General features: G+C 37.5%; 1 protein-coding gene across 10 annotated transcripts in view; it reads left to right on the top strand.

The window, feature by feature from the left end:
* Window positions 1–11,859: 11,859 nt before the first annotated feature.
* ZNF280D (zinc finger protein 280D) overlaps window positions 11,860–23,584 on the top strand; it is a 102,811-nt gene continuing 91,086 nt past the window's right edge. For 2 of the 10 annotated variants that reach the window (XM_074234598.1, XM_074234596.1), the window contains exon 1: window positions 15,115–23,126. The gene's annotated coding sequence lies outside the window, so the exon portion shown is untranslated. The other 8 variants (XR_012478048.1, XM_074234605.1, XM_074234597.1 and 5 more) reach the window with 7 other exon arrangements.

A 23,584-nucleotide genomic window follows, 5' to 3' on the forward strand; every position in this document is an offset into this window, starting at 1 on the left:
AAGAATATGATTGAAGGCCTTATAATTAATGGACATAAAAACCCATTCTTTTTCACTTGATGCCTTTTATTTTCTGGACATAGCAAATTTTTGAGGAAACTTTCTAACCCCATGTCCAAACCTGGTACAGCATTGAATCTTTCCTAGAAGATAAAATCTGTTCTAAAATTTCATATATATATCACTCAACACAATTCCAATCTGGAGTTAAGGAAGGTAGATCCAGTGGAAGGGAAATGTTCTCTCTCCTTTTTTCTTACTAGTAAGTTACTTGAAAAAATTATTTATACCCAGGGCCTAAACTTGTTCACTTCTTAATCATCACTCCCCCTTTAGTCTGACTCCCACCCATTATTTCAATGAAATAATGATGAAAACTGGCATTTTACAGAGCAATTTATATAGCAATATGCCAAAAAGCCAAGTATTTTACACACATTATCTCATTTGACCTTTAAAACAATTCTGTAAGTACTGCATGTCTTCTTATTCATGTTGATAGTTTACTACATTTTCACTAAGTAAATTCATTCTCACTACATCAAAGCAATCCTCCTATTCCTCCCTCAATGATTTCCTATTTTAGTTATCATAGGAATTGTTTCAAACCTTTTTTTCTTTCTTCAAACTTCTTATACCATTCCCTCCTCCAAACTTTTCTGCTGAGGACTCCACCCGAAATTTCACCAGAAAAAAAACAAACCATGAGCTTATTTGCCAAGATTTTTTCTTCTCTCCTCCTCCTAATATCACAAAACTCTGGCATTGTGCCCCACTCAGTCCCAACTATCTATTTCTTTAATCTAGTCTTTGATGATAGTATAGTCATTTTGCTTGTCAAGGAAAACTCCTCTCCATATACTATTGACTTTATCCCACCTATTTTGCTCCAGCAGAGTACTCCCACCATATCTCCACTGTCCTAATCTCCAAACTTGCAAACTAGTGGCTCCTTCTCAGTTGCTTAGAAACATGCCCAAATTTCCCCAAGCCTCAAAAAATAAAAAACCCACCAAAAAAACACTCATTAAATCTTACCATGTCCACAAGCATCTTATACCTCTTCTATTCTTTTCTGCTAAATTCCTTGAAAAAGTAAAATTTACAATCAGAACCACAATGCTCTTCTCCCCTTATTTTCTTCTAAACCTTCTTCAGTCTGGTTTCTAGACTCAGATATTCTCTCCAAGGTTAACTTGCTTTTTTAAAAATTTAATTTTTAAATGAACTTTTTTCCTGTTCTCTACCACCCTACCACCACTGAAAATACTTTTAGTCTAAGCTAAACAAATTACTACATTGACCAAATTCCAAAATATACTTGATCCTTTATCTTGCGTTTTTCACTTCTCTCACAGGAGGTGGGTAGCATGCTTCATCATCTATCCTTTGAAACTGTGTTTGGTCATGGCATTGATCTGAATTCTTGAGTCTTTCAAAATTGTCTGTCCTTCCAATGGTATCATTATTATATAAATTGTTCTCTTGTTTCACTCTGAATCAATTCATATAGTTCTTTTCAGGTTTCTCTTTCATAATTTCTTATATAGCATTCCATTTTTATCCATATACCATAATTTGTTCATCTATTTATCAATTGATAAACATCTCCTTAGTTTCCAATTCTATGCTACCACATAAACAGCTAAACATTGCCACAAACATTTTATAAAAAAATTTCTTTTCCTCTTCAAATTCTTTGAGGTATATTTCTTTGAGGTATGGTAGTGATAACACTGGGTCAAAAGATATGCACAGTTTAATAAATTTGGGGACAGAGTTCCAAATTGCTTCCTAGAATAGCTGGTCAAATTTATTGCTCCAAATTGCACTAACACTCCTATTTTCTCACAGACCTTTTAGAATTTATCAGATTCTCTTTTATTATTAGTTATTTGAAACATTTTTTTAAAAATGGTTACTGATAGCTTGAATTTCTTCCTTTGAAAACTTAATTTTCAGTTGAAAAAATCCAAGTTATCAATAGTTGTATAAAAATACTTTAAATCACTAATAATTAGAGAAGTACAAATTAAAACAACTCTGAAATACCATCTCACATATATTAGATTGGCAAAAGGAAAATGACAGTGTTGAATGGGATATGGGAATATTGCAGTAATGTTGGCAGAGTTGTGAACTAATTCAATCAATCAGGTGAGCAATTTGGAACTATACACTTAGGGTTATAAAACTTTGCATACCCTTTTATCCAACAATACCATTACTAGATCTGTAGCCTATAGAAATCAAATAAAAAGGAAAAGTACCCACATGTACAACATTACTTATAGCAATTCTTTTTGTGATGGCAAAGAATTAGATATTGGAGTGAGGGAGATGCCCATCAATTGGGGAATAGCTGAATAATCTGTGACATGTGACTGATGGAATACTATTGTTATGAGAAATGATATAAAACAAGATGGTTTTAGAAAAATCTGGCAGTACTTATGTGAATTGCTGTTAGCAGAATGAAGTGAGTAGAATCAGCAGAATACTGTACTCCATAACAGCAATATTGTAACAATAACCAACTGTGAAAGACAGTCATTCTAATCAATTTAATGACCCATGATAATTTCAAGAGACTCATGGAGAAAAAATGCTAGAGAACTGATAAACTCTGAGTGTAGAATGAAACATATTTTAAATTTTATTTTTCTTGTTTACAACAGATAGATAATATGCAAATATTTTACATGACTTCATACTTATAATGGTATCATATTGCTTACCTTCTCAATGGATAGGGAAGGGGCTTGAGGGAGGGAGATAATTTGGAACTGAAATTAAAAAGATGAATGGGTTTTTTATTTGTTTTTTAGGGTTTTTTTTGCAAGGCAAATGGGGTTAAGTAGCTTGCCCAAGGCCACACAGCTAGGCAATTATTAAGTGTCTGAGGCTGAATTTGAACTCAGGTACTTCTGACTCCAGGGCCAGTGTTCTATCCACTGTACCACCTAGCCACCCCAAAAGATGAATGTTAAAAAAAGAAAATTGCCTTTTCATATCCTTTGACCATTTACCAAAAGGGGAATGCCTTTTGCTCTTACAAATTTAAATTACTTTCTCATGTTTTAGAAATGACACCTTTATTAAAGAAATACTAGAAAAAAATTTTTATAGTTAAGTTTCTCTTTTAATTTTAGTTGTTTTGGCTTTGTTTGTGGAAAACTTTTAAAATTAATAAATTTGTCTAGTTCATCTTTTGTGATAAAGCTATAGCCATTGTTTGGTTATTGATTCTTCCCCAAAATACAGAAACATCAATGATAATTTCTTCCTCATTTCTCTAATTTGTTCATTATGTTACCTTATTTGTCTGAGTCCATTTGAACTTTGTTGGTATATGATGTGAGAAGTAGGTCTATATCTAATTTCTCAATCTGAATGTTTTCCAATTTCCTAGCAGTTTTTGTTGAATAGCAAGTAACTGGGATTTGGGCGGGGTTTATCATGGTAAATGATATCTTCTCAATTTTCAACCTTCTTGATTTCTCTGCAACACCTGACACTGGCAGCCACCTTGGTTCCTCTGTTTGTGTGACTGTGCTTTCTCTTGGTTTTCCTTCTATCAGTATGGCTATTCCTCAGTCTCTGCAGGATTTCATCCATGTTAGAGCTACTAACTAGGAGCATTCCCCAGGGGTTTTGTCCAGAGTGCCCTTCTCTCTATATACTATTTCACTTACTGATTTCAGCTCCCAAGGGTTCAATTACCACATCTATGCAGATGATTGTCAGATCCATTTATGAAGTTCTAGTCTCTCCCAAGCTTCATTCCCTTATCACGAACTGTAGAACAGATAGTATTCTAAACTTTCCTCTTCTCTCCAGGGTTCTTCTGATTCCTAGCTTCCTGTCCTTATATAATCCTCCACTCTTCTCTTGTTAATCCCACATATTCAATCTGTTGCCAAAGCTTGTAATTTCATTCCCTAACCTATATCTCTTAAAACACAGATGTAGCCATGTGGCAATCCTATTAACCAACTCCAGTGGCTTCTTCCTATTGCCTATAAGATAAAATATAAACTTTTTTGCTCCTACCTTTCCAACTTTTTTTTACTTTCTACTTTTCTCTTTTTTTAGGTTTTTTTTTAAGGTTTAAGGAGTTAAGCGGTTTGCCCAAGGCCACACGGCTAGGTAATTATTAAGTGTTTGAGACTGGATTTGAACCCAGGTACTCCTGACTCCAGGGCTGGTGCTTTATCCACTGCACCACCTAGCTGCCCCTCATTCTACTTTTCTCAATGCATGTTACCATTCAGCTATACCAGCCAATTCACTCATTCTCCTACAACATATTCCATGTCTCATCTTTGCACTAGCTGTTCTATAAGTCTGAAATGTTCTTCCTCTCAACCTCTGATTCAAGTCCCTGGATTCCTTTAAAATTCAGCTTAACACCTTTCTTGTTCCCACACTATCCCCACTCCCAGCTGCTAGTGACTTCCCTTTTACAGTTAAATTCCATGTCTTCCTCTTTCTCTTAGCATGTAAGTTCCTTGAGGGTATCCATTATTTTTATTTTTTTCTTTGTAAATCCAACTCATATTAGTGCCTGGCCCATAGTAAGTATTTATATTGAATCCCATTTCAAAGAAAAAAGAAATAAGAGTTCAGTTGGTCCATAAATTCAAGGGATTCATGATTTAAAAAAAATGTTATTTACTTATAGAGAACTAGTGAGCTCTGAAGTTATCAGGGTGTACTTTTAAAACTATTTTAGGGGATTTTTGTGTGCAAAATGCCTAATATAGAAATATCTTTTGCATGTAAAATGAGTATCATATTGCTTGCCTTCTAGATGGAAAGGGGAAGGGTAGGATGGAAGGAGAGAATTTGGAACTCATAATTTTATAAAACTAATATTAACAAAATAAAAAGCTTGGGTGGGTAGGAAGAGGAAGACTCAGGGCAGACCCTCAAAGAACACCTACAATAACGTTTAAGAATAGGAAGATTAAAAAATAAACAAAGCAATGAGAGGAGCAGTTATGGAAATAGCAAAATCAGAAAAGCATCTCTGAAGTTAATGGAGAGAAGAGTGATGAATTTTATAAAAAGCTTCATAAGAGGTCAAGAAGGATGAGAACTAAGAGGAAAAGGCAATTAGCTTTGATCATCAGAGATTATTACTGTGGCAGAAAGAACTTTTTGAGAGGATTTCTTTTTTAATCTTAATAGTATTTTTTCCAATCAAATGTAGAGATAGTTATCAACATTCATTTTTTTTCAATTATATGGCACCATTTATTTAGCTTACTCAGAATTGTTCTTTATTTTAGACAGAATGAAATAGTTAAAACTAGCTATGAGCAAATCTTCTTTAAAATTACTTCAATGCCTTTTATTTTCTACTTAAAAGATTTTGAGTTTTACAATTTATCCCCTAATCTTACTTCCCTCCCCCATCCCCCACAGAAGGCAATTTTCCAGTCTTTGCATTGTTTCCATGGTTACACTGATCTAAACTGAATGTGATGAGAGAGAAATCATATCCTTAAGGAAGAAACAAAATAAAAGAGATAGCAAGATCAAACAATAAGATATCAGTTTTTTTTCCCCTAAATTGAAGGTAATAGTCCTTGGTCTTTGTTCAAACTCCACAGTTCTTTCTCTGGATACAGATGGTATTCTCCATTGCAGACAGCCCCAGATTGTCCCTGATTGTTGCACTGATGGAATAAGCAAAAGTCCATCAAGGTTGATCATCACCCACATACTGCTGTTAGGGTGTACAGTGTTTTTCTGGTTCTGCTCATCTCCCTCAGCATCAGTTCATGCACTCAGGTACTTCTGACTCCAGGGCTTCCCTGAATTCCCATCCCTCCTGGTTTCTAGTAGAACAATAGTGTTCCATGACATACAAATGTTTGTTAAGCTATTCCCCAATTGAAGGACATTTACTTGATTTCCAGTTCTTTGCCACGACAAACAGGTCTGTTATGAATATTTTTGTACAAGTGATGTTTTTGCCCTTTTTCATCATCTCTTCAGGGTATAGGCCCAGTAGTGGTATTGCTAGATCAAAGGGTATACATATTTTTGTTGCCCTTTGGGCATATCAAAATTCATTTTTATTTTATTTTTTTATTTATCTATTTATTTATTTATTAGTTTTTGCAAGGCAATGGGGGTTAAGTGGCTTGCCCAAGGCCACACTGCTAGGTAATTATTGTCTGAGGTGGGATTTGAACTCAGATCCTCCTGACTCCAGGCCTGGTGCTCTATCTACTGTCAACATTCATTTTTGCAAAATTTTCTCCCTTTTCTTCCCTCCCCTTTCTTAAGACAGCAAACTATCTGTTATAGGCTATACATGCACAATCAACAGGCTTATCTATTTCCTTATTAGTCACACTGTAAAAGAAGTTATCAGAACAAAAGGGACAAACCACAAAAAAAATTATAAGTATGCTTTGATCTGCATTTATACCCCACAGTTTTTTCGCAGAATGTAGATGGTATTTTTCATCACAACTCTTTTAGAATTGTCTTTGATCACTGTATTGCTGAGAAGAGCTGTTTTTTTTTGGGGGGGGGTGGAGGTTAAGTGATTTGCCCAGGGTCATGGAGCTAGTGACAAGTGTTTGAGGTCAGATTTGAACTCAGGAACTCCTGACTCCAGGGCTGGAGTTCTATCTACTGTCCGCCTACCTGTCTCTTGAGAGAAGACAGTTTCAATACAATGTTCATGGTGGGGTGGAAAAGAGAAGATATCACTAGTGGCATCCAAAATATACATTAACCTTACCAACAAATTTAACAGTGAAGGTTAAAAGAGAGTTGGGGAGCAGCTAGATGGAGTACCAGCCCTGGAGTCAGGAGGACCTGAGTTCAAATTTGACTCCAGACACTTGATAATTGCCTAGCTGTGTGACCTTGGGCAAGTCACTTAACCCCATTGCTTTAGATAAATAAAATGTGCCAAAAAAAAAAGAGTTGTGAATGTAGCTGGACGGAATAGAAGTATCAAAAGTAGTCTTTTTCAGGATTCAGGAGATATGCGCATATTTGTAGGCAGTGGTGAAGGTGCCACTGGAGAGAGACAGTAAATTTAATAAAGGATCACAGCTGAGGCAGTAGTCATAGAGATGGGTGGAATCAGGGAAAGAATAACAATTTCTCCTGTTTTGTGACCAAGGGAAAAGAGAATCAGCAGTGGAGCTCATTTTCTTCAATAGGGCTGGGAAAGTCATAGTTAATTGTAATCTTGGATTTCAGCAAGCTATTTGACAAAAGCTCTCAGGACATCCTTCAATCAATCATGCATTTATTAAGTAATTACTTTTTGCTTGTCATTGCAAATACAGACAAATAAATGAAACAACTGCTGCCAATCATGGAGCTCACATTCTAATGGAGGAGGTGTGTGTGTGTGTATGTGTGTGTGTGTATACATATATATATATATATATATATATATATATATATATATATATATGGAGAGAGAGAGAGAGAGACATTTATACAAAATAAATATAGATACAAAATGCAAAGTAATTTCTGGGGGGGAAGCATAAGTAGTTATAGAAATTAGAGCTTTTTGTAGAAGTAGAAGCAGTAATTTTTAATAACTGACTGGATATGTTGAGCAAAAAAGAATGAATAAGGGTGGCTAGGTGGCACAGTGGATAGAGCACGGGGCCTGGAGTCAGGAGTACCTGAGTTCAAATCTGGCCTCAGACACTTAATAATTACCTAGCCATGTGCAAGCCACTTAACCCCATTGCCTTGCGCAAAAAAAACCAACCTAAAAATAAAAAAAAAAGAATGAGTAGCTGAGGATGATTCTAAAGTTTCAAATTTAGATGTACAGTAGTGCTTATGATGGATATAGGCAAATTAGTAAGATGCTGGGCCTTATTTCATTTTTTAAATGAAATTTTATTTTATTTTTCCAATTACATGCAATAGTAGTTTTTCAACATTCATCCATATGCAAATTTATGAGTTCTACATTTTTCTACCACTGTCCCTTACCTCCCCTTTCCCCATGGTGGCAGTCTGGTAAAACTGTACATTCATGTTAAATATGTTCATGTATCAGTGTATCATGTATCATGTTAAATATGTTTATGTATCATGAAAGAGAAATTAGAACTAAGAGGGAAAAAATGAGAAGTAAAAAACATAAAAGTTTTAAAAAAGTGGACATGGTATGCTTTACTCTGCATTCAGACTCCTTAGTTTTTTCCTCTGGATGTGATGGCATTGTCCATAGCAGGTCTCCCAATATTAAGATGATGGGTTTTAAAAGAAAAATAATGAGTTTCTGCTTTGAACATGTTGAATGTGAGCTGCTTATGTAAACCGAGAAAGATTAAAGCAAACTATATAGATGTAAAAGTCATGTGCACAAGTGATAATTTAATCCTCTGTTGCTCTTAAAGATAACAAGAGTGTAGAAAGAGAACCGGTTGAGGACAAAACCTGTGGTCTATCACCAGTTAGAGATATAATGTAAATCAGAGCTGTCTAAAATTTGGCCTATTGGCCGCAGCAACTTGCAAGGGCAATTTTATGTGGCCCACTTGGGTGTTTTCTAAATGCTTTAGTAAATGAAGTTGAGCTACTGCAGAGCTCTCACTAAAATGACAAATCAAAACCTATTATCTATTGTTTCAATAAAAACTTTTAAAAGTAAAATTGGACAGCCCAGATATAAATGATGATCTGACAAAGGAGCTGAAAATGAACAGATAGGAGGTGAGTCAAAAGGGAATGGTATCATGAAATCCCAAAGAGGAAAAAGTACTAAGTAGAAGAGGGTCATCAAGAGTCAAAAACTGTAGAGTATGTAGAGGACAAGACCTGAAAAGAATATCAGACTTTACAACCAAGAAATTATTATTAAATTTGAAGAAATCAGTTTCAGTCGATAATAACCCTGGAAGCCAGACTGCAAGTTTGAATACAAAAAAATGTAAGTAGTAATCATGATTTCAAATAAAGCAACAATAAAAACTGATCATTTCTGGAAACAAACAATATAACTAAAGGCGCAGTAAATAATTAAAATATAACACCATTAAAAAAGCATGTACAAAATGGTATAGCATCAAAGATCTTTTTAAAAAGCTAAGTGAATTTCAAAATACCAAAATACACAATATTCATAGGAGACTTTAATATTCCTCTCTCAGAACTAGATAAATCCAACTGAAAGATAAATTAGAAATTATAAGAATGGAACGATTGTTGGAAAAATCACATTTCAGATGCAGGTAAAGCCATAATAAGCAACATTTCCACCTGGAGCCAAAAACAATTGAATTTTGGAGCTGAAAGGTGGTCAGTGGTATAGAGCAAAGTTTGACTGTACCTGAAGTTGCATTGTGAGGATTCAGCTCAACTAGAATCTAGCTCTTTTTCTTACATGCTGGGAGGATGAAGATGGTTTCAAAAGAGAGGCATTACGAGGACTTTGTTACTGTTATTTGTCCTATGTTTTCTATGATGCTGGACTCAGAGTATGTTGAATTTGGCTGCCATTAATCAGCCTAATACATGTTTAGAAGGCACTACCATAGGTTGGGCTCAGTTGGCTCATTTCCAGTGTCCAAAGTCCAAAGTCCTAGGTTAGCTCTGCTCAGGGCTATGTTCATACCTACCAGTGTATCCACAGTGCTGCTTTGTCATTCATCTGTGCCCATTATCATAGGACTTCAAGGTGGGCAAAGTAGTGAATGGATGATATCTTGACATGGATTTATTTAAGCAAAGTAGAGTTGCACAGCCCCAGTCTCTCTTCCAGAGTCATAAGTATCCAGTAGCAAGATTGAAGTCAGGGTGATCGGCAGGGGCCTGGGATGCAGTGGATTTTACCTTGGTGTCTTTATGTCTGGTCAAGTTCTGAGTTCTCCACAACACCTGCTTTAGATGCCTTCACAACCACTGCAAGAAAATTGTTCTCGTCTTCCCTTTCTACAAGGATTGCTTGGGTAGGCAACCCATCAATTCATTTGACAGGTCTGAGGCTTGCTGGCAATGCTCAACTTCCTTTGGCCTATTTGCCTTGACAATTCAGAGTGTGACCACTTCCACTGCTACAGCTTCTTGGAGCCATGGGGAAAACTGGGTGGCAAGAGTAGATATCAAAGGTGGGTGAGCGGCACTGGAGGTACTAGTCCTCTTGGAATACTCCATATACCCCAAGGATGATTACCTTGTATGGCAGTATAGACAAACAGGGAACTATGGTGCTCAGGGATGGTTGTCTCTGTGATAAAAATGCCTTCTAAGAGCATATTCTTGATTATCCCAAGACTATAGTTCTGAATGAGTTAGATGATAATTAGATGGAATTAGGAACAATCAGATCCAGTGTGTTAATAACAAATTATCAATTTGAAGAGATGTCTGTAGTAGAGGCCCATAAATATTTGCCTTGACCCTTCTGGTACAATATTTTTAATAAGCAACTAGAATGTTAGCACAGATGGCAAATTTTCAGATAGTATAAAGTTAGAAAAGCAAGGTAACGGGCTGGATATCAAAACTGGGAACCAGAAACATCTGAACAAGTTGGAGCAATGGACTAGATCTAAGGGCACTTGAAGGAGAATAATATAAAAGTTCTCCACTTGGGATAAAAAACATAAATTAATCCAGGATGAGGTAGATAACATTTCAAATAAAAAATCTTATTGTTTTTGTGTTTTAGTCAAGTGAGAAGTAGCTGTCAGAAAAATTAATAGAAGCTCAAGGTTCCTTAATATAAATATGATATCCAGAACCAAAGATATTATTGTTCATTCTACCCGGGTGAGAGCCTATCTCGAAAGCTGTGTTCAGTTTTGGGAATTATGTTTTTGGACAGACACTGACAGACTGATGCGGCTATAAGGAAGGATGATTAGGACAGGCTGCCATGAGATCAATGGAGGAATAGCTTTGAGAAAATTGGGGGGAGGGATATATTTTTGTCTTTAAACATCTGAAGGTCTGTCAATGTGAAAGACTTGGTTAGATGGACTAGACTTTTTTCTCTTGGCTCTAAGTGGCAGAATTAAGCTCAATAGGGAGGAGTGGCAGATAAGTAGATTTTTGTTTTTATCTACAATAAAGATCTGCCCAAGGCAACACAAATCTCTTCAGTAGCAATCATCAAATAGACTTAACAAACTCAAAAGTTGCCAAGCAAGTGCTGAGCCCTAAGATGCAAGGACAAAAACAAAACCTTTCCAGTTCTCAAAGAGCCTACGTTGTGTTGGATGGAGACTCCAAATTCCAAGTCAGTACCATTGACTGCATTAGAAAAATCTAGCAGGAAAGGCTTGATTCCTTTTATTTCTGCAGATAGTATGCCTATATTAGTTGAGAACTTGCTGTTTTTTCTTTTGATTATAGTTTTTATCTTAACAGAATATGTATTTGGATTCCTTTCTCTAAAGAAATGGGATTTCTTCAGGATTCCAGGGGGTGGCAAAGTTTGGCCCCTCCATTTAAAACACGCCCCCCCCCCCCCCTTTCCGGGCTGTTTATGCGCGCTGGGGCTGGCCTCGCTGGCCCCGCCGGGCCGCTCTTGCAGGCGGGCCCCGCAGCCCGGCCTCTGGGCCGGATGGCCCCCAAGGCCCAGGGGGCGGCCCCCCGAGCACGCCCCCATCTTACCTAGGGCAGCTAGAACCCCCCCGGGCCCCGGGGCCGCGGACGCCTCGAGCCCGGCACATGCTGCGGCGCCCCTCCCCCACCCCCTCCGCCCTCCCCTCCCAGGAAAGAAAGGAGCCGGGCGGGCCGGGGCTGACCTGGAATCTACCCATGAGGCAGCGCGGCGGGTTCGGGAGCCCCCCGCCCCCCTCCGCCTCCTCCTCCCCGCAGCCCAGGCGCCTGCTCCGCTATGGGCGCCGCCGTCCTGCCGGTGGCCGCGGCGCTTTCCTGCTCCTCCTTTTCCTCCTCCTCCGTCTCCTCCTCCTCGTCCTCGCCGCCCCAGTGAGGCCACTCCCGAGCCGCACACGGTAAGCGCCCCCTCTCTCCGCGGCGGCCGCGCCGCGCCCGCGGCCTCCCGCCTCGCGCCCCCGAGCCGCCCGCTTCCGAGGCCCCGGCGGGGGCGTCCGGCGGCGCCCGCGGCCCCCCGGGGGGAGGGGAGCGGGGCGGAGGCGGGCGGCGCGGCGCGGCGCGGCGGGGGCCGCCGGCCGCCATCTTGGGCCGCAGCGGCGCGGGGGGGGGGGGGCGTCCGCCCCGCGCGCCCGGCTCGCCGCGGCTCCGAGGCCCGCGGGGCCCGCGCAGGCCTGCTGCGGAGACGGCGCCCACGGAGGCCGCGGCGCCCCCGCCTCCCCCGCCCCGGCCTCGCCCGCGCGCGCGCCGCGGGGTCGGGCCGCCGGGGAGGCCGGGCTCGCTCCCGCGCCCGCGGGGCCGCCGCCACCTGCCCGGCTGGGAGCCCGGGGCCGCCGCCCCTCCGTCTGTTGTCGTCCGCGGGAAGGAACGCGGAGCTGGGGAGCGGGACGCCGCCGCCTCCTTCCAGGCCGGCCTCCCGCCCCCAGCGACGGCCGCCCGGCCGCCCCGAGTAATGGTAGCAGGTAGGAGGGCAGCCGGGGCGGGCACCGCGCGCGCCCCCTCCGCCCGTGGAAGCCTCGCAGCACCAGGAGCAGCGCCCCTGCCCCGGAGCCCACCCGCCCGGCCTCTGCCCCACAAACCGCTCTTTGTTGCGCCAGCCTCAGCTCGGCCTTGCTGGAGCCGGAAGATGGTAGACGGGGACAGGCCTCCGTGGTTCCCATTTGGGCATTTTTTTATTGACCTTTTTTTATTTTTAAATTAAACGCTCTCTGAGAGGCAAACTTCAGTCTGTCACACTTTAGTTTGAATTTCTTCATGAGGTAATCCACTGTATGGCCACCCGACTGAGACGTAGAACTCCGATGGTGGGAGTTTTGCTAAGAATGATCAAGGGAGAATGGGAAACAGGGTCGGAAAAGAGAAGAAACCTCAACCAAAACAAAAACATTTTTTTCTAGTGTCACTGGTTGCTGATGTCAAGAGTGAAGACCTGCTTGGAAGGATATTAGGCTAAGGAGCTAAACTCATCTAAAGTCCCTTAAATCCAGCTCCTCCCTCCCTTCTTCCCTCCCCTTTGGAAGATCAAATTTCAAAACTGTACAATTTCTTAAACAGGGAATCCTCCCTCCCCCCACCCCCTCAGAGAGACTCTATTTACACACAGTCCTAGATTTGAGGATCACAGTCCTTCAACCGAAAGTAATACATGATTTATTTTGGAAATTTTTTTTAAAAAGCTATAGATATTAGAAGTTTTATCTTGATTGTAAGAGAATTTTTTATTTGTTTTAGACATAAAAAACATCATGAACATATTGTGTGAATGTGTTCCCTATGGTCTACCTTTTTTTTTCCCCTCCTGTAATCACTGCTATTTTCATAGAGGGAGATTTAAAGACATTTTCTGTTTTGGGTTTTTTAATTGAAATCAAATATTGTTACTCAGGAAGTCTATATATTTTAGACAATGCATGTTCAAACACGTTAGATTATATTCAAAGTAACCCTCCTAAGAAGTGTATCAAATTTTATTTTGACAATCGGACTTTTTATTTCAAGCTTTGTTTGCAAGGTTATCTAACTCAACCATTCTTATAGCCAATTTTCACTGTTTTTCATCTTCCCATATCATCCTCATTAGATCTCCAGTTACTAGAGGTTGTCCTCAAAAAAGTATTTCTCAAGATTTTTTAAATATTCTCTTAGAAATATTCTTACCTTGTGTTTATTACTATACTACACCTTCAGCAATTCTTTTGAAAGTACAACCTTTATTACTTGAAATGCTTGCAGAAGACCTATATTTTAGTTAACAGGTTAAGCAAAAAGCCTGTATTTCACCCTTCAAGAAACCTTTCAATAAAAAAAATCTAAGTTTATTTTTCTGCCTTAGTATAATCACATTTAATCCTAATATACTAACAAAGGAATAGACTATACTTTCTATATCTCTCAGAGATTACAGTGAATACTCAACTCTCCAACTTTCCCTATTGGCCTCTGGACATGGCTTGGTTTATGTTTGACTCTTAGCTGACAGTAGAATCTCCTTGCTTGGATTACATTCTTGTAGCTCTTTGAGGACAGGCCTATTTCCTTTTTAATCTTTGTATCTCTATGACCCATGATAATGCCTTAAATATAATATTTGTTTCATAAACAATTGAACTTGTTTTTAGTTATCTTTTAATCTTAGTATAAAACTAATAATATTGTTTTTAATTAACAGAATTTTGATTTGTTTGCTTAGTTTTGTTTAGCACAGTTTTATTATGGAACATAGTTGATGTAAGATATTTAAACGAGATAATATTTTGCTAGTACTTGCTTTGTTGGTTTCTGGTTTATCTTGGGTAAGTGGTTCCCTTTCTAAGATAAATTTTATTCATATAAAATAAGAGTAATGGCACTTAATTGATGGTACAATAATGATTGTAAAGAATTTTGAGGGAAGTATGATAGGAGATCAGGAATAATTATATTCTTTTTAATCTCATGATTTTACCATCCTCCCTTAAAAATGCTTTACATTATTTTAGAGTAAAAGCATATTAATATAGGAAATGTCTTGCTATGATTGTATTGGTAGAAATTAAATTATTATTTGTTACAGGGGAATTCTATTTAAAGGATTACATCCTAAGAAATTCTGTCTCATTCTTTAGACCTGACAATGAATGAAACAATTAACAGCTAGCCTTTCTGTAATAAATTAGTGATGAAGGGCAGCTAGGTGGCACAGTGGATGAAGCACAGGCCTTGGAGTCAGGAGTACCTGGGTTCAAATCTTGTCTCAGACACTTAATAATTACCTAGCCGTGTGCCCTTGGGCAAGCCACTTAACCCATATTTGCCTTGCACAAAAAAAAACAAAAAACAAAAAAATAAATAAATTAGTGACGAAAAAGAAGTACTTTAAAGCCAAAAGTTAGGGAAGGATTGATAAGAGGATATGCTGTTAACTTATTTAAATTTTCTTATTTTTATTGATCCCTTTAGTTTTTACAAAACTCATTTCCAGATAGGTCTCTTTCCACTTCTCTTGCCCAAGAAGCCAAGCCTTTGAAAAAGATTTTTTTAAAAAGGGGGAAAAAACAGGTCAGTAGACAGCAATAGAATATGACTGTGTAACCAAGCAATATTTACCCATAGGCCCTACTCTGCAATGAAAATAAAATGCTTTTTTCCTCAGTTCTTCTCTGGAGTTAAGGTTATGATTATTACACTGCTATTCAGTTTTATTTTTTGTACTTCCAATTTGCATTGTTGTCATTCAGTGAATCAGCGTGCATTTATTAAGCACCTTACATTAAAGCTTTACACTGTATTAGGCTCTGTGGATAAAAAGACTATATTTTGCCCTCAAGGAACTTACATTCTATTACTGTAAATACTGTTTTTTGGATTCTGTTTATTTCATTATGCATTAGTTCTTATAAGTCTTAGCATTCTTTGAATTCTTCATGCTGATTCTACAATTGACTGCTACCTATTTTGTATCCAGTTTTTAACTACCACAAAAAAGTATTAGTAGGTATCATTTCCTTTTCCCATTCTCTCCTTTAATTTTATTCAGTCCTAGTTAGAATCAAATATTTGTTAATTGGTTCCTAGTAAAGAGCATTAAATGGTTTTATGAATTTAACGTTTTCTACATTTTGCCAATATAAACAGTTTTTACAGAGCATTAACAATATTATATTCCATTAAGGTTATTTTCTGAACTTGTCCTGGACAGAATTGAGTTGATTCAGAAAGTCCTCATTTTTAGAAAGGGGTCAAGGAATAGAGAGGAAGTAAAACCCCAAACTCATTGAATACAACTTTACTACAACATTAAATTATCTAAATTAGCCTTTCACTCAGCTATTGTTATAAGCACTTTTGCTGCTTCTAATGCTTTGTTATTGTCGATATTTCTAAACTTAAACCAGGTTTTTTGATGGAAGGGGCAGGTAAGGCCTTGCTAGTATATTGCAGGAGGTTTATGATTAATAGTATTCTTGCTTTTTTTTTTATGAACCAAACAACTTAAGTGTTGTAGATTTTGCAACATTTAAAAATGCCTTTACAATATATATTCTTATGATTGCTGCTTATTTCATAACCATATAGTATTATAACTGAACATATCTTTGAATCTAGGATCCAAAACATAAACAGTTGACAAGTTTTTTCATGTTTTCTTAGTATGTCTTGCTTTTCACTCTTCTTTGTACTTGTAATTGGTGATTATATATCTCCAAACCCTTGATTTTATCTAGGTCATTTAGTTAGGACTATCTGATTTGAATGCAGTTTTTGGTTCTGTTGATAAAAGACTGCCCATCTTATTAGACCTGCTCTTCTAGTGTTGCATTCTCCTCATAATCACAGAAACCTGTTTCCCCTTCTGAATCAAAATCCTTGGTCTACCTTCTCTAGTACTGGATGTACCTTCACTCATGCTACCTGAATATATTGGGGTCATGAGGAAGAGTAGGAAACCTTGCTTTATCACTTCTCAATTCTCCCTGTGTCACTGTCACTTAGCAACATCCCTTTTGAGCTTCATGTCTTCTAATCTTTCTCTTCTGTTGGAAATGAAACACAGAGCCAAAGTATTTGAATTAGGATGGTTATTATTTTTTTTTTTTTTTAGATTTTTTCAAGGCAATGGGGTTAAAGTGGCTTGCCCGAGGCCACACAGCTAGGTAATTATTAAGTGTCTGAGGTCGGATTTTGAACCCAGGTACTCCTGACTCCAGGGCTGGTGCTTTATCTACTATGCCACCTAGCCACCCCCCTTTGCCTCTTTTTTGTATCCTCAGCACTTAGCATAGGACCTGGAAGAATAAATGCTCTATCCACTGCGCCACCTAGCCTCCCATAGGTGGTTATTTTTACTGAGGCTTAAAAAAGAAAAGGTGCATAGTGATCTTGTTTTTTTTTCCTTTTTCATAACTTGTAAAATCTGGCCTGCACAGTCATCTGCCCCTCTGGACAATCCTTTAGGCTCTCTGGAGAGGCCCTTTCACTGCCTACATGAGGGTGAGGACCCCAGAGCATTCATCTGGGGATTGTACAATAGTATTGAAATCACTTGCTGCCTTCTTAAGTCCTTCTTTATCACCACCCATTCCCTGGCCTTGAGTAGTCAGTCATTAGTCACAATAATTCCTACCTTTTGGTCCCCATTCTTACCAAGGGTAGTGCTAGTCCCAAGTCCCTCTTATCCATTTATCCTTGAGGCCCTTTCAATAAGCTTAATTTGCATTGGTGTCAGTTGATACCTGTAATTGCTACGCAAAGCTACCTGTACTACTGCTTCTCTGGAATGTAGGATAGCTGTACTAGATCCTGTGGGCTAAATCAATTTGTTCTGGGCCGAGTTCAATCAGATTTTGAGCAAAAGATCTGCTTGGAGGCATGGAATTTGAATCAAGAGGTTGCTTTTACTAAGAAAGTACATACTGAGCAAGTCTTTCTGGGCCTATGCCCTAGAATATTCACCTGGGGGCAAGTGGCTGTTGCCAGTTGTGTAGCTTTCAAATCAGTTGCTGTTCACCATGATCATTCTGTCTGTGTTGTGATAGTTATTATCTATTCCAGGTCATTTTTCCTTTCTCTGGAGTTCAACTCCCAACTTTTGACTTTTCTCCAATACCTACCTTTCACTTGAAGGATTTCAGTTTAGAATGTGATGCCCTGGGGGCAGTGCAAGGGATAGAGTACCTGCCCTGGAATACAGAGGACCCTAGTTCAAATTGGACCTCAGACACTTAATAATTACCTAGCTGTGTGACTTTGCGGCAAGTTACTTAACCCCATTGTCTTGCCAAAAAAAAAAAAAAGTTGATGTCCCTTCAGATAAGCCTGCTTTCCAATTCATTATCATCCTCAGCTACTATGACTTTACCCTCTTGGAACTATATGCACCTATAGTGATATTCTTGATCTCATCACTCAGAATGTGTTTAGCTTTATCTATAACAGATCCTCTTCTATCTGACTATTACCTCCTGTCTTTCTATTTACTTTTCTTTGCTCTGAAACCTCAAATCATGCCACTCTTGCCTTTTTTCCCCCGGGCTATCATGTGGCTTCCCTTTCCATCTTTCAGAAGCTTGACCTATGTCAACTTCCCAGTGTCTTCTACCTTTCATTCACCTATCTTGTCTTTTCTTTTTCAAACACCAGACCTAATATTATTCTACCATTTGTTATGTAAACTCCTTTGAATCTTGTTATTTACCAAACCTTTTATTATTCCCTATTGACTATCCTAGTCGCTTCCACATCAGTTCCAAACTTCATTTTTCTGAGCCGCCTAGACAATCTTGTCTCCCCTCAACCCCTGTGCACCTCAAATAATTCTTCTTTTTGCTCCAATGTAAGATATTGAGATTATATTTTTCATTGCAAGTGCCAACTCCTTGCTTTACTTGTGTCCTCGATGTTATCCTTTTCTGTCTCCCTTCAGGAGCTTACCCTTTACATGGTTGCCTTGCCCTATTTTAAAAATAATTTAATTGATGTTTTTAATATCACTCTTTCCAAATATTTTCTAGCTCATTCCTCTACCAGGAAACTATTCTTTGTAGAACAGTAAAGACAAAAGGAGTTGGGGGTACTGTTCAATACTGTATTTCATAACCACAACCCTGTACTGACTCAGAGAAAGAAGGTTTTCTTCATAATTTTCATTCTCTCCTTATGCATTGACTCCTTCCTTATACATATGTTCAAATCTTCCTTTTCCTTTAAAAACTTCATATGATCCCATCATCTTTTCCAAGTATTATATCATTTTTCTTTCACAGGAGAACTCCTGGGAAAACCATTTACATCTATTTTCTCCACTTCACCTTCCACAGCCTTACAACCCAACCACTCATTTGAACCTGTTTTCTCCAAAGTCAGCAGTGGTTTATTTATTAGCAAATCTTATGGCCTTTTCTTGAACTTTATATTTCCCTGTCTCTGTAGCATTTGACAATAGTGTTAATTATCTCATTCTTAACTCTGAATCTTTAGATTTTTCTGACTCACTATTGATGGGAAAGTGGCCATTGCTACCATCAGATATATTCTTTAATACTTTCTGACCATTTGTCATTATTTGAGTAATGATGCTTTTCTACTGTAATTCTTGTTTTCATACATCGTAAACCCATCTTCAGATGTTGCAGGGAGGCAAATTTCTCTTCAAATAAGGAATAACTACCATCTAGAGTTATCCAAATATGGTGTAGTACCTTAGTGATATAATAAATCAGAGTCCAGATTTATGTATTTTGAAGACACTTCTATGTGAGCATGATGCCTCTCCCAACATAATGTAAACCCTTGAGGGCAGGAAGCATTTCTTTTTTTTTTTTTTTGTATTTTCTACACCTAGAACATTGCCTAGCTTATAATAGACAAAAACTTGTTTAATTGATGATCACTGTCAGAGATATTGTCAAGAGAATATTTAGAATAAGGCTTTGAGTAGGTTATCTCCCAGGTTCTGAAAGTCCTATGACTTTGACTTAAGACATCATTGACTCTTATAATCTGCTGAGGGTGATATTTTTAACCTTGATGCAAATGCACAGTTGAAATAAATTCTCCAATAATAAAAACATGATTGCAACAAAGTAAGGAAAATTAGGTAATTAGAGAGATCCCTTATGCTTAATTTAAATTTATACTTTTTTTTGTGACAGTACATTATTGAAATTAAATTGATTTCTTTTGTAAGTGCTAAGGGAGATTGATTGAAGATAGGCTAACTATTGTATTATTGTCCACAAAATGTAAAGAGACCTGCAAGAAAGTCTTAATTTACTGTGTTGGTTATACCCTCTTTTTAAGGTTTGTGGGAAGACATTGAGGATTGACCAGAATAAGAATTTATCAATATATTCTTCACTATATATCAGTGAAAGGAATACCCCTTCCATTAATTCTAATCAGACTGAGCCAAATTATCTTTCCCAGCCTCCTGGTTGTTGGGACTGGTCAGCAACAGCTGAGTAACCTTACTGCATATTATAACATACAAAACTATTGAGTTTTGATCAAAGTTTATTTGGGAGTCCTAAGAAGCTTATGATTAACCTTTTTTTTGAGTAGAAAATTCCCAAAGACTTCTCAATTTATCACCAGTATCAAGGATATGGAATATTAGCCTTACGTTTTGGGGTGTTGGAATAAGCTTGTCCTCATCAATCAGACCTTTTAAAACATTTTTATTGATAATCATTTGTTTTTTACATCATTGTAATTTCTTCAATATACTACCCATCCTTGGTGCACTCATTGTCCTTTAATAAGAATTAGAATTAACTGGCGAAGCTGCATCTGGCACTATATGAAACATTGTGTGCTATGTAACTAGTTTTCCCTCCTCTCTACCAAAGTGAAGAATGTGTCATCGACCATTTTTAAAATGGCGTTGACAGAACCCTATACAAGATGACTTAATTCTGTATCTATACAGAATTTACTAATAATCTACTAGGTAAATTGTTAGTACATATTAATTAGGACTTGGTTCACTAGAAGACTGGGTCTATTCAGTCTCATTACTATCCCTAGAATGGCAAGAATTCCATAGCCTTCTACCAGTTCAGTCAGTATAAATCTTGAGGACCCCAAGAACCCATCATAGAGAGACAGTTAAAGTTTATCCTGCTGAATGTTTGAAGTGCCTATTCAACAGGTGATAGGAAATTTCTTTTCTCAGACACATTCCACCCCTGTGGAAGGAAGTGAAGGCTAATTTCAAGCTTTTAATTGCTGATCCTGGGATTTTTCTCAAAAATATTAGTATTTAATTGCCTTATAACATGAAAGAATCAGTTTTTATTAAATTTTAATTAAAAATTTCTGTGGAGTAATTTTTGGAGTAATATTCAACTCTTTTTTATGAAATACTCTTTATTCAAATTTTCCATAAAACATAATACTTCCATTTAAAAAAAAGAATAGCATCACTTAGCCTCCTTTTTAAAAGCCAGTCTGATCCTTTCTCTTTGGAATCATGATTCACGAGGAATGTGAATTTATGAGTACAGATTAGAAACCATTTGGGAAAGGTTGCCTCAGGTGATACCTGAATTCATGGAGTTAATGAATTGGAAGGGGTTTCAAACATTTGTGGTCATTTCTAATTCACCGCATACCAAAAGTATGAATATCTTTGAAACACAACCATTCAGCCATTGTTTGAAGACTTCCAGTGGATCAAAAAACTCAAGTGATAATAGTTAGATTTGTAACCAGACTTAGATTTGTTAACATTCCTTTAAAAAAAATCAATTTTTCCAACTACATATAAAGATAGTTTTCACTAGTCATTTTTTGGTAAGGTTTTGAGTTTCATATTTTTCTCTCTCCCCTCATTGTACCCCTCCCCCTGACAAAGAGCAGTCTGATATAAGTATCAATATACATTTCCATATTAATCATGTTAAATTAATTTTTTTAAAAATTTTGAGTTTTGAATTCTTTCTCTTCCTAGAATGTTTTTGAAATACAAATTTTTTTCTTTCTTTTTTGGGGGGGGCAAGGCAATGGAGTTAAGTGACTTGTTCAAAGGTTATATAGCTAGGTAATTACTAAGTGTCTGAGGCTGGATTTGAACTGAGGTCCTCCTGACACTAGGGCTGGTGCTCTATACACTGTACCACCTAGCTGTCCCCCAATACATAGGTTTTCAAAGGAAACCAATTATATTGAAAAATAGTTCTCAATTTAAAAAAATTTCAAGAAGCTGTTTTTGAGATAGAGTAAATTTTTTAAAACGACTTATTGAGAATTTTGTAATATGCCTTTGGAATATGTCATTCACAATTAAATTTGAGGAAGACAAATATAAATGTCATTTCCATCTTTTCCTGTTCTCTTGTACTACTTCATTCAGTAGAGGTAATGACTTCCATTTTATTTTTTACTGCCTATAATTTTCATTAACTAATTTTACCTGTATATGAACATGCCACCTATTGGTAAAGTAATTGAACTATGGATTTTTTTTTAAAAACACTCCATTTAAATTAAAAAAAAAATTTTAAACCTTTTCTTTAAAAACACCATTCAAAATTTTTAAAACATTAAAAAAACACTCCATTTAAATACTGGATTTATACAAGGTTTACAAAACATTTCACAGAACATCCCTTTGAAAGGTATATAGTGACAGTATTTTTATACATAATTTATATAGAGGAGATACACTTAGATGCTTAAAGCACAACATTAAGGCTTGCTTTGGGGAAATTTTATGAGAGGGAAAAAGAAATAACACTTTAGACTTCTAACCAGTTTTTAAAACAACTTCTAAATTCTCATTAATTAAATGGCAATCAGGAATTACTAATATATGAACTTTCTTGAACTAAAAATACTTGAGGCTTTAAAAGCCTCAAGACCCAAGGATCACCATAATTAAATAATTGAAATTTGAAGTTACTATTTATAAAAATATAACTTGAAGACAAGTAATAGGCCACTGTGAATCCAAACCACAGGTGAAAGCAATTATAATACGTTCTTTTCTCAGTCTGTATTCTTTTCATTCTGAAGGACAGTGTTATAGGATGTTACAATATCATGCCCATATATCTCTTTATATGGATATTTCCCCCCAGTATTGAGATAACTTCAGTCTAACTAATGTCCTCTGCTTTTACTTCTTGATTTTGTCATATATATATATACACACATACACTATTTGTAGTTTGCATAAAGACCCCATTAGTTGACAGTCTGTCTGCTTGTAATAAAAATAAGAACTATTTGGCAATTTCCAAATAAAAAGTCAATGGCCTGGTCAGTAGCTAAGCTGTACTTGAGATCATTTGAGGTGATTTAGGGTCTCTCATTATATTGCAATTTTAATGGCAGCCAATTTTCAAATGAAGAGACTTGATCAGGTCCCTCCTATTTTCTTCCTATTTTAATAATTTTTTGACATCTTTTATTTTGACATCTCCTAAAATTTCCCCCTGTATCATCTCCCTCATTCTTCCCAGAAGCAATTCCATATGATAAGAATGGATCTCACTTACTTCCCATGTGCTACTACCTGTGTGCCGAGCACTCTTCAGTCCATCCTCACAACAACTCTTAGAGGGAACTGAGGTCAACAGAAAGTAAGTACTTTGCTCAGACTTTGGATCACATGGCCATTGTCTGAGGTATGAATGGAACTTGGTCTTATTGCCTCCAGTTCTGATAATTGTATTCACTGTGCCATCTAGCTGCACCAAGATATAAGGATAATAGAACAGATTAAAAATTTTTAAAGAAAAAAGTATCAACAAAATTGATCAATATATTCAAAAAAATTTTTTGATAATATAATTACTGTTCTACAACCATGCAGCTCACTTTGAATTCCTCCACTTGGCATGATCATCTCCAAATTAATGATACAGAAATTAGGGAAGGGAAAAGGTGAAAAGACAAATGCTCACACACAACTCAGGCATCTAGATGAGAGTTATTAAGGATATTTTTTACACCTGACAGGCATCCTAAGGGCTTGGATATAGTATATGAGATGGGGATGCTTTGTGATCCTTCAAATCCATATCCATATTGAAGCAGT

Source organism: Macrotis lagotis, chromosome 4, assembly GCF_037893015.1.
Source record: "Macrotis lagotis isolate mMagLag1 chromosome 4, bilby.v1.9.chrom.fasta, whole genome shotgun sequence".
Lineage (NCBI taxonomy): Eukaryota > Metazoa > Chordata > Mammalia > Peramelemorphia > Peramelidae > Macrotis > Macrotis lagotis.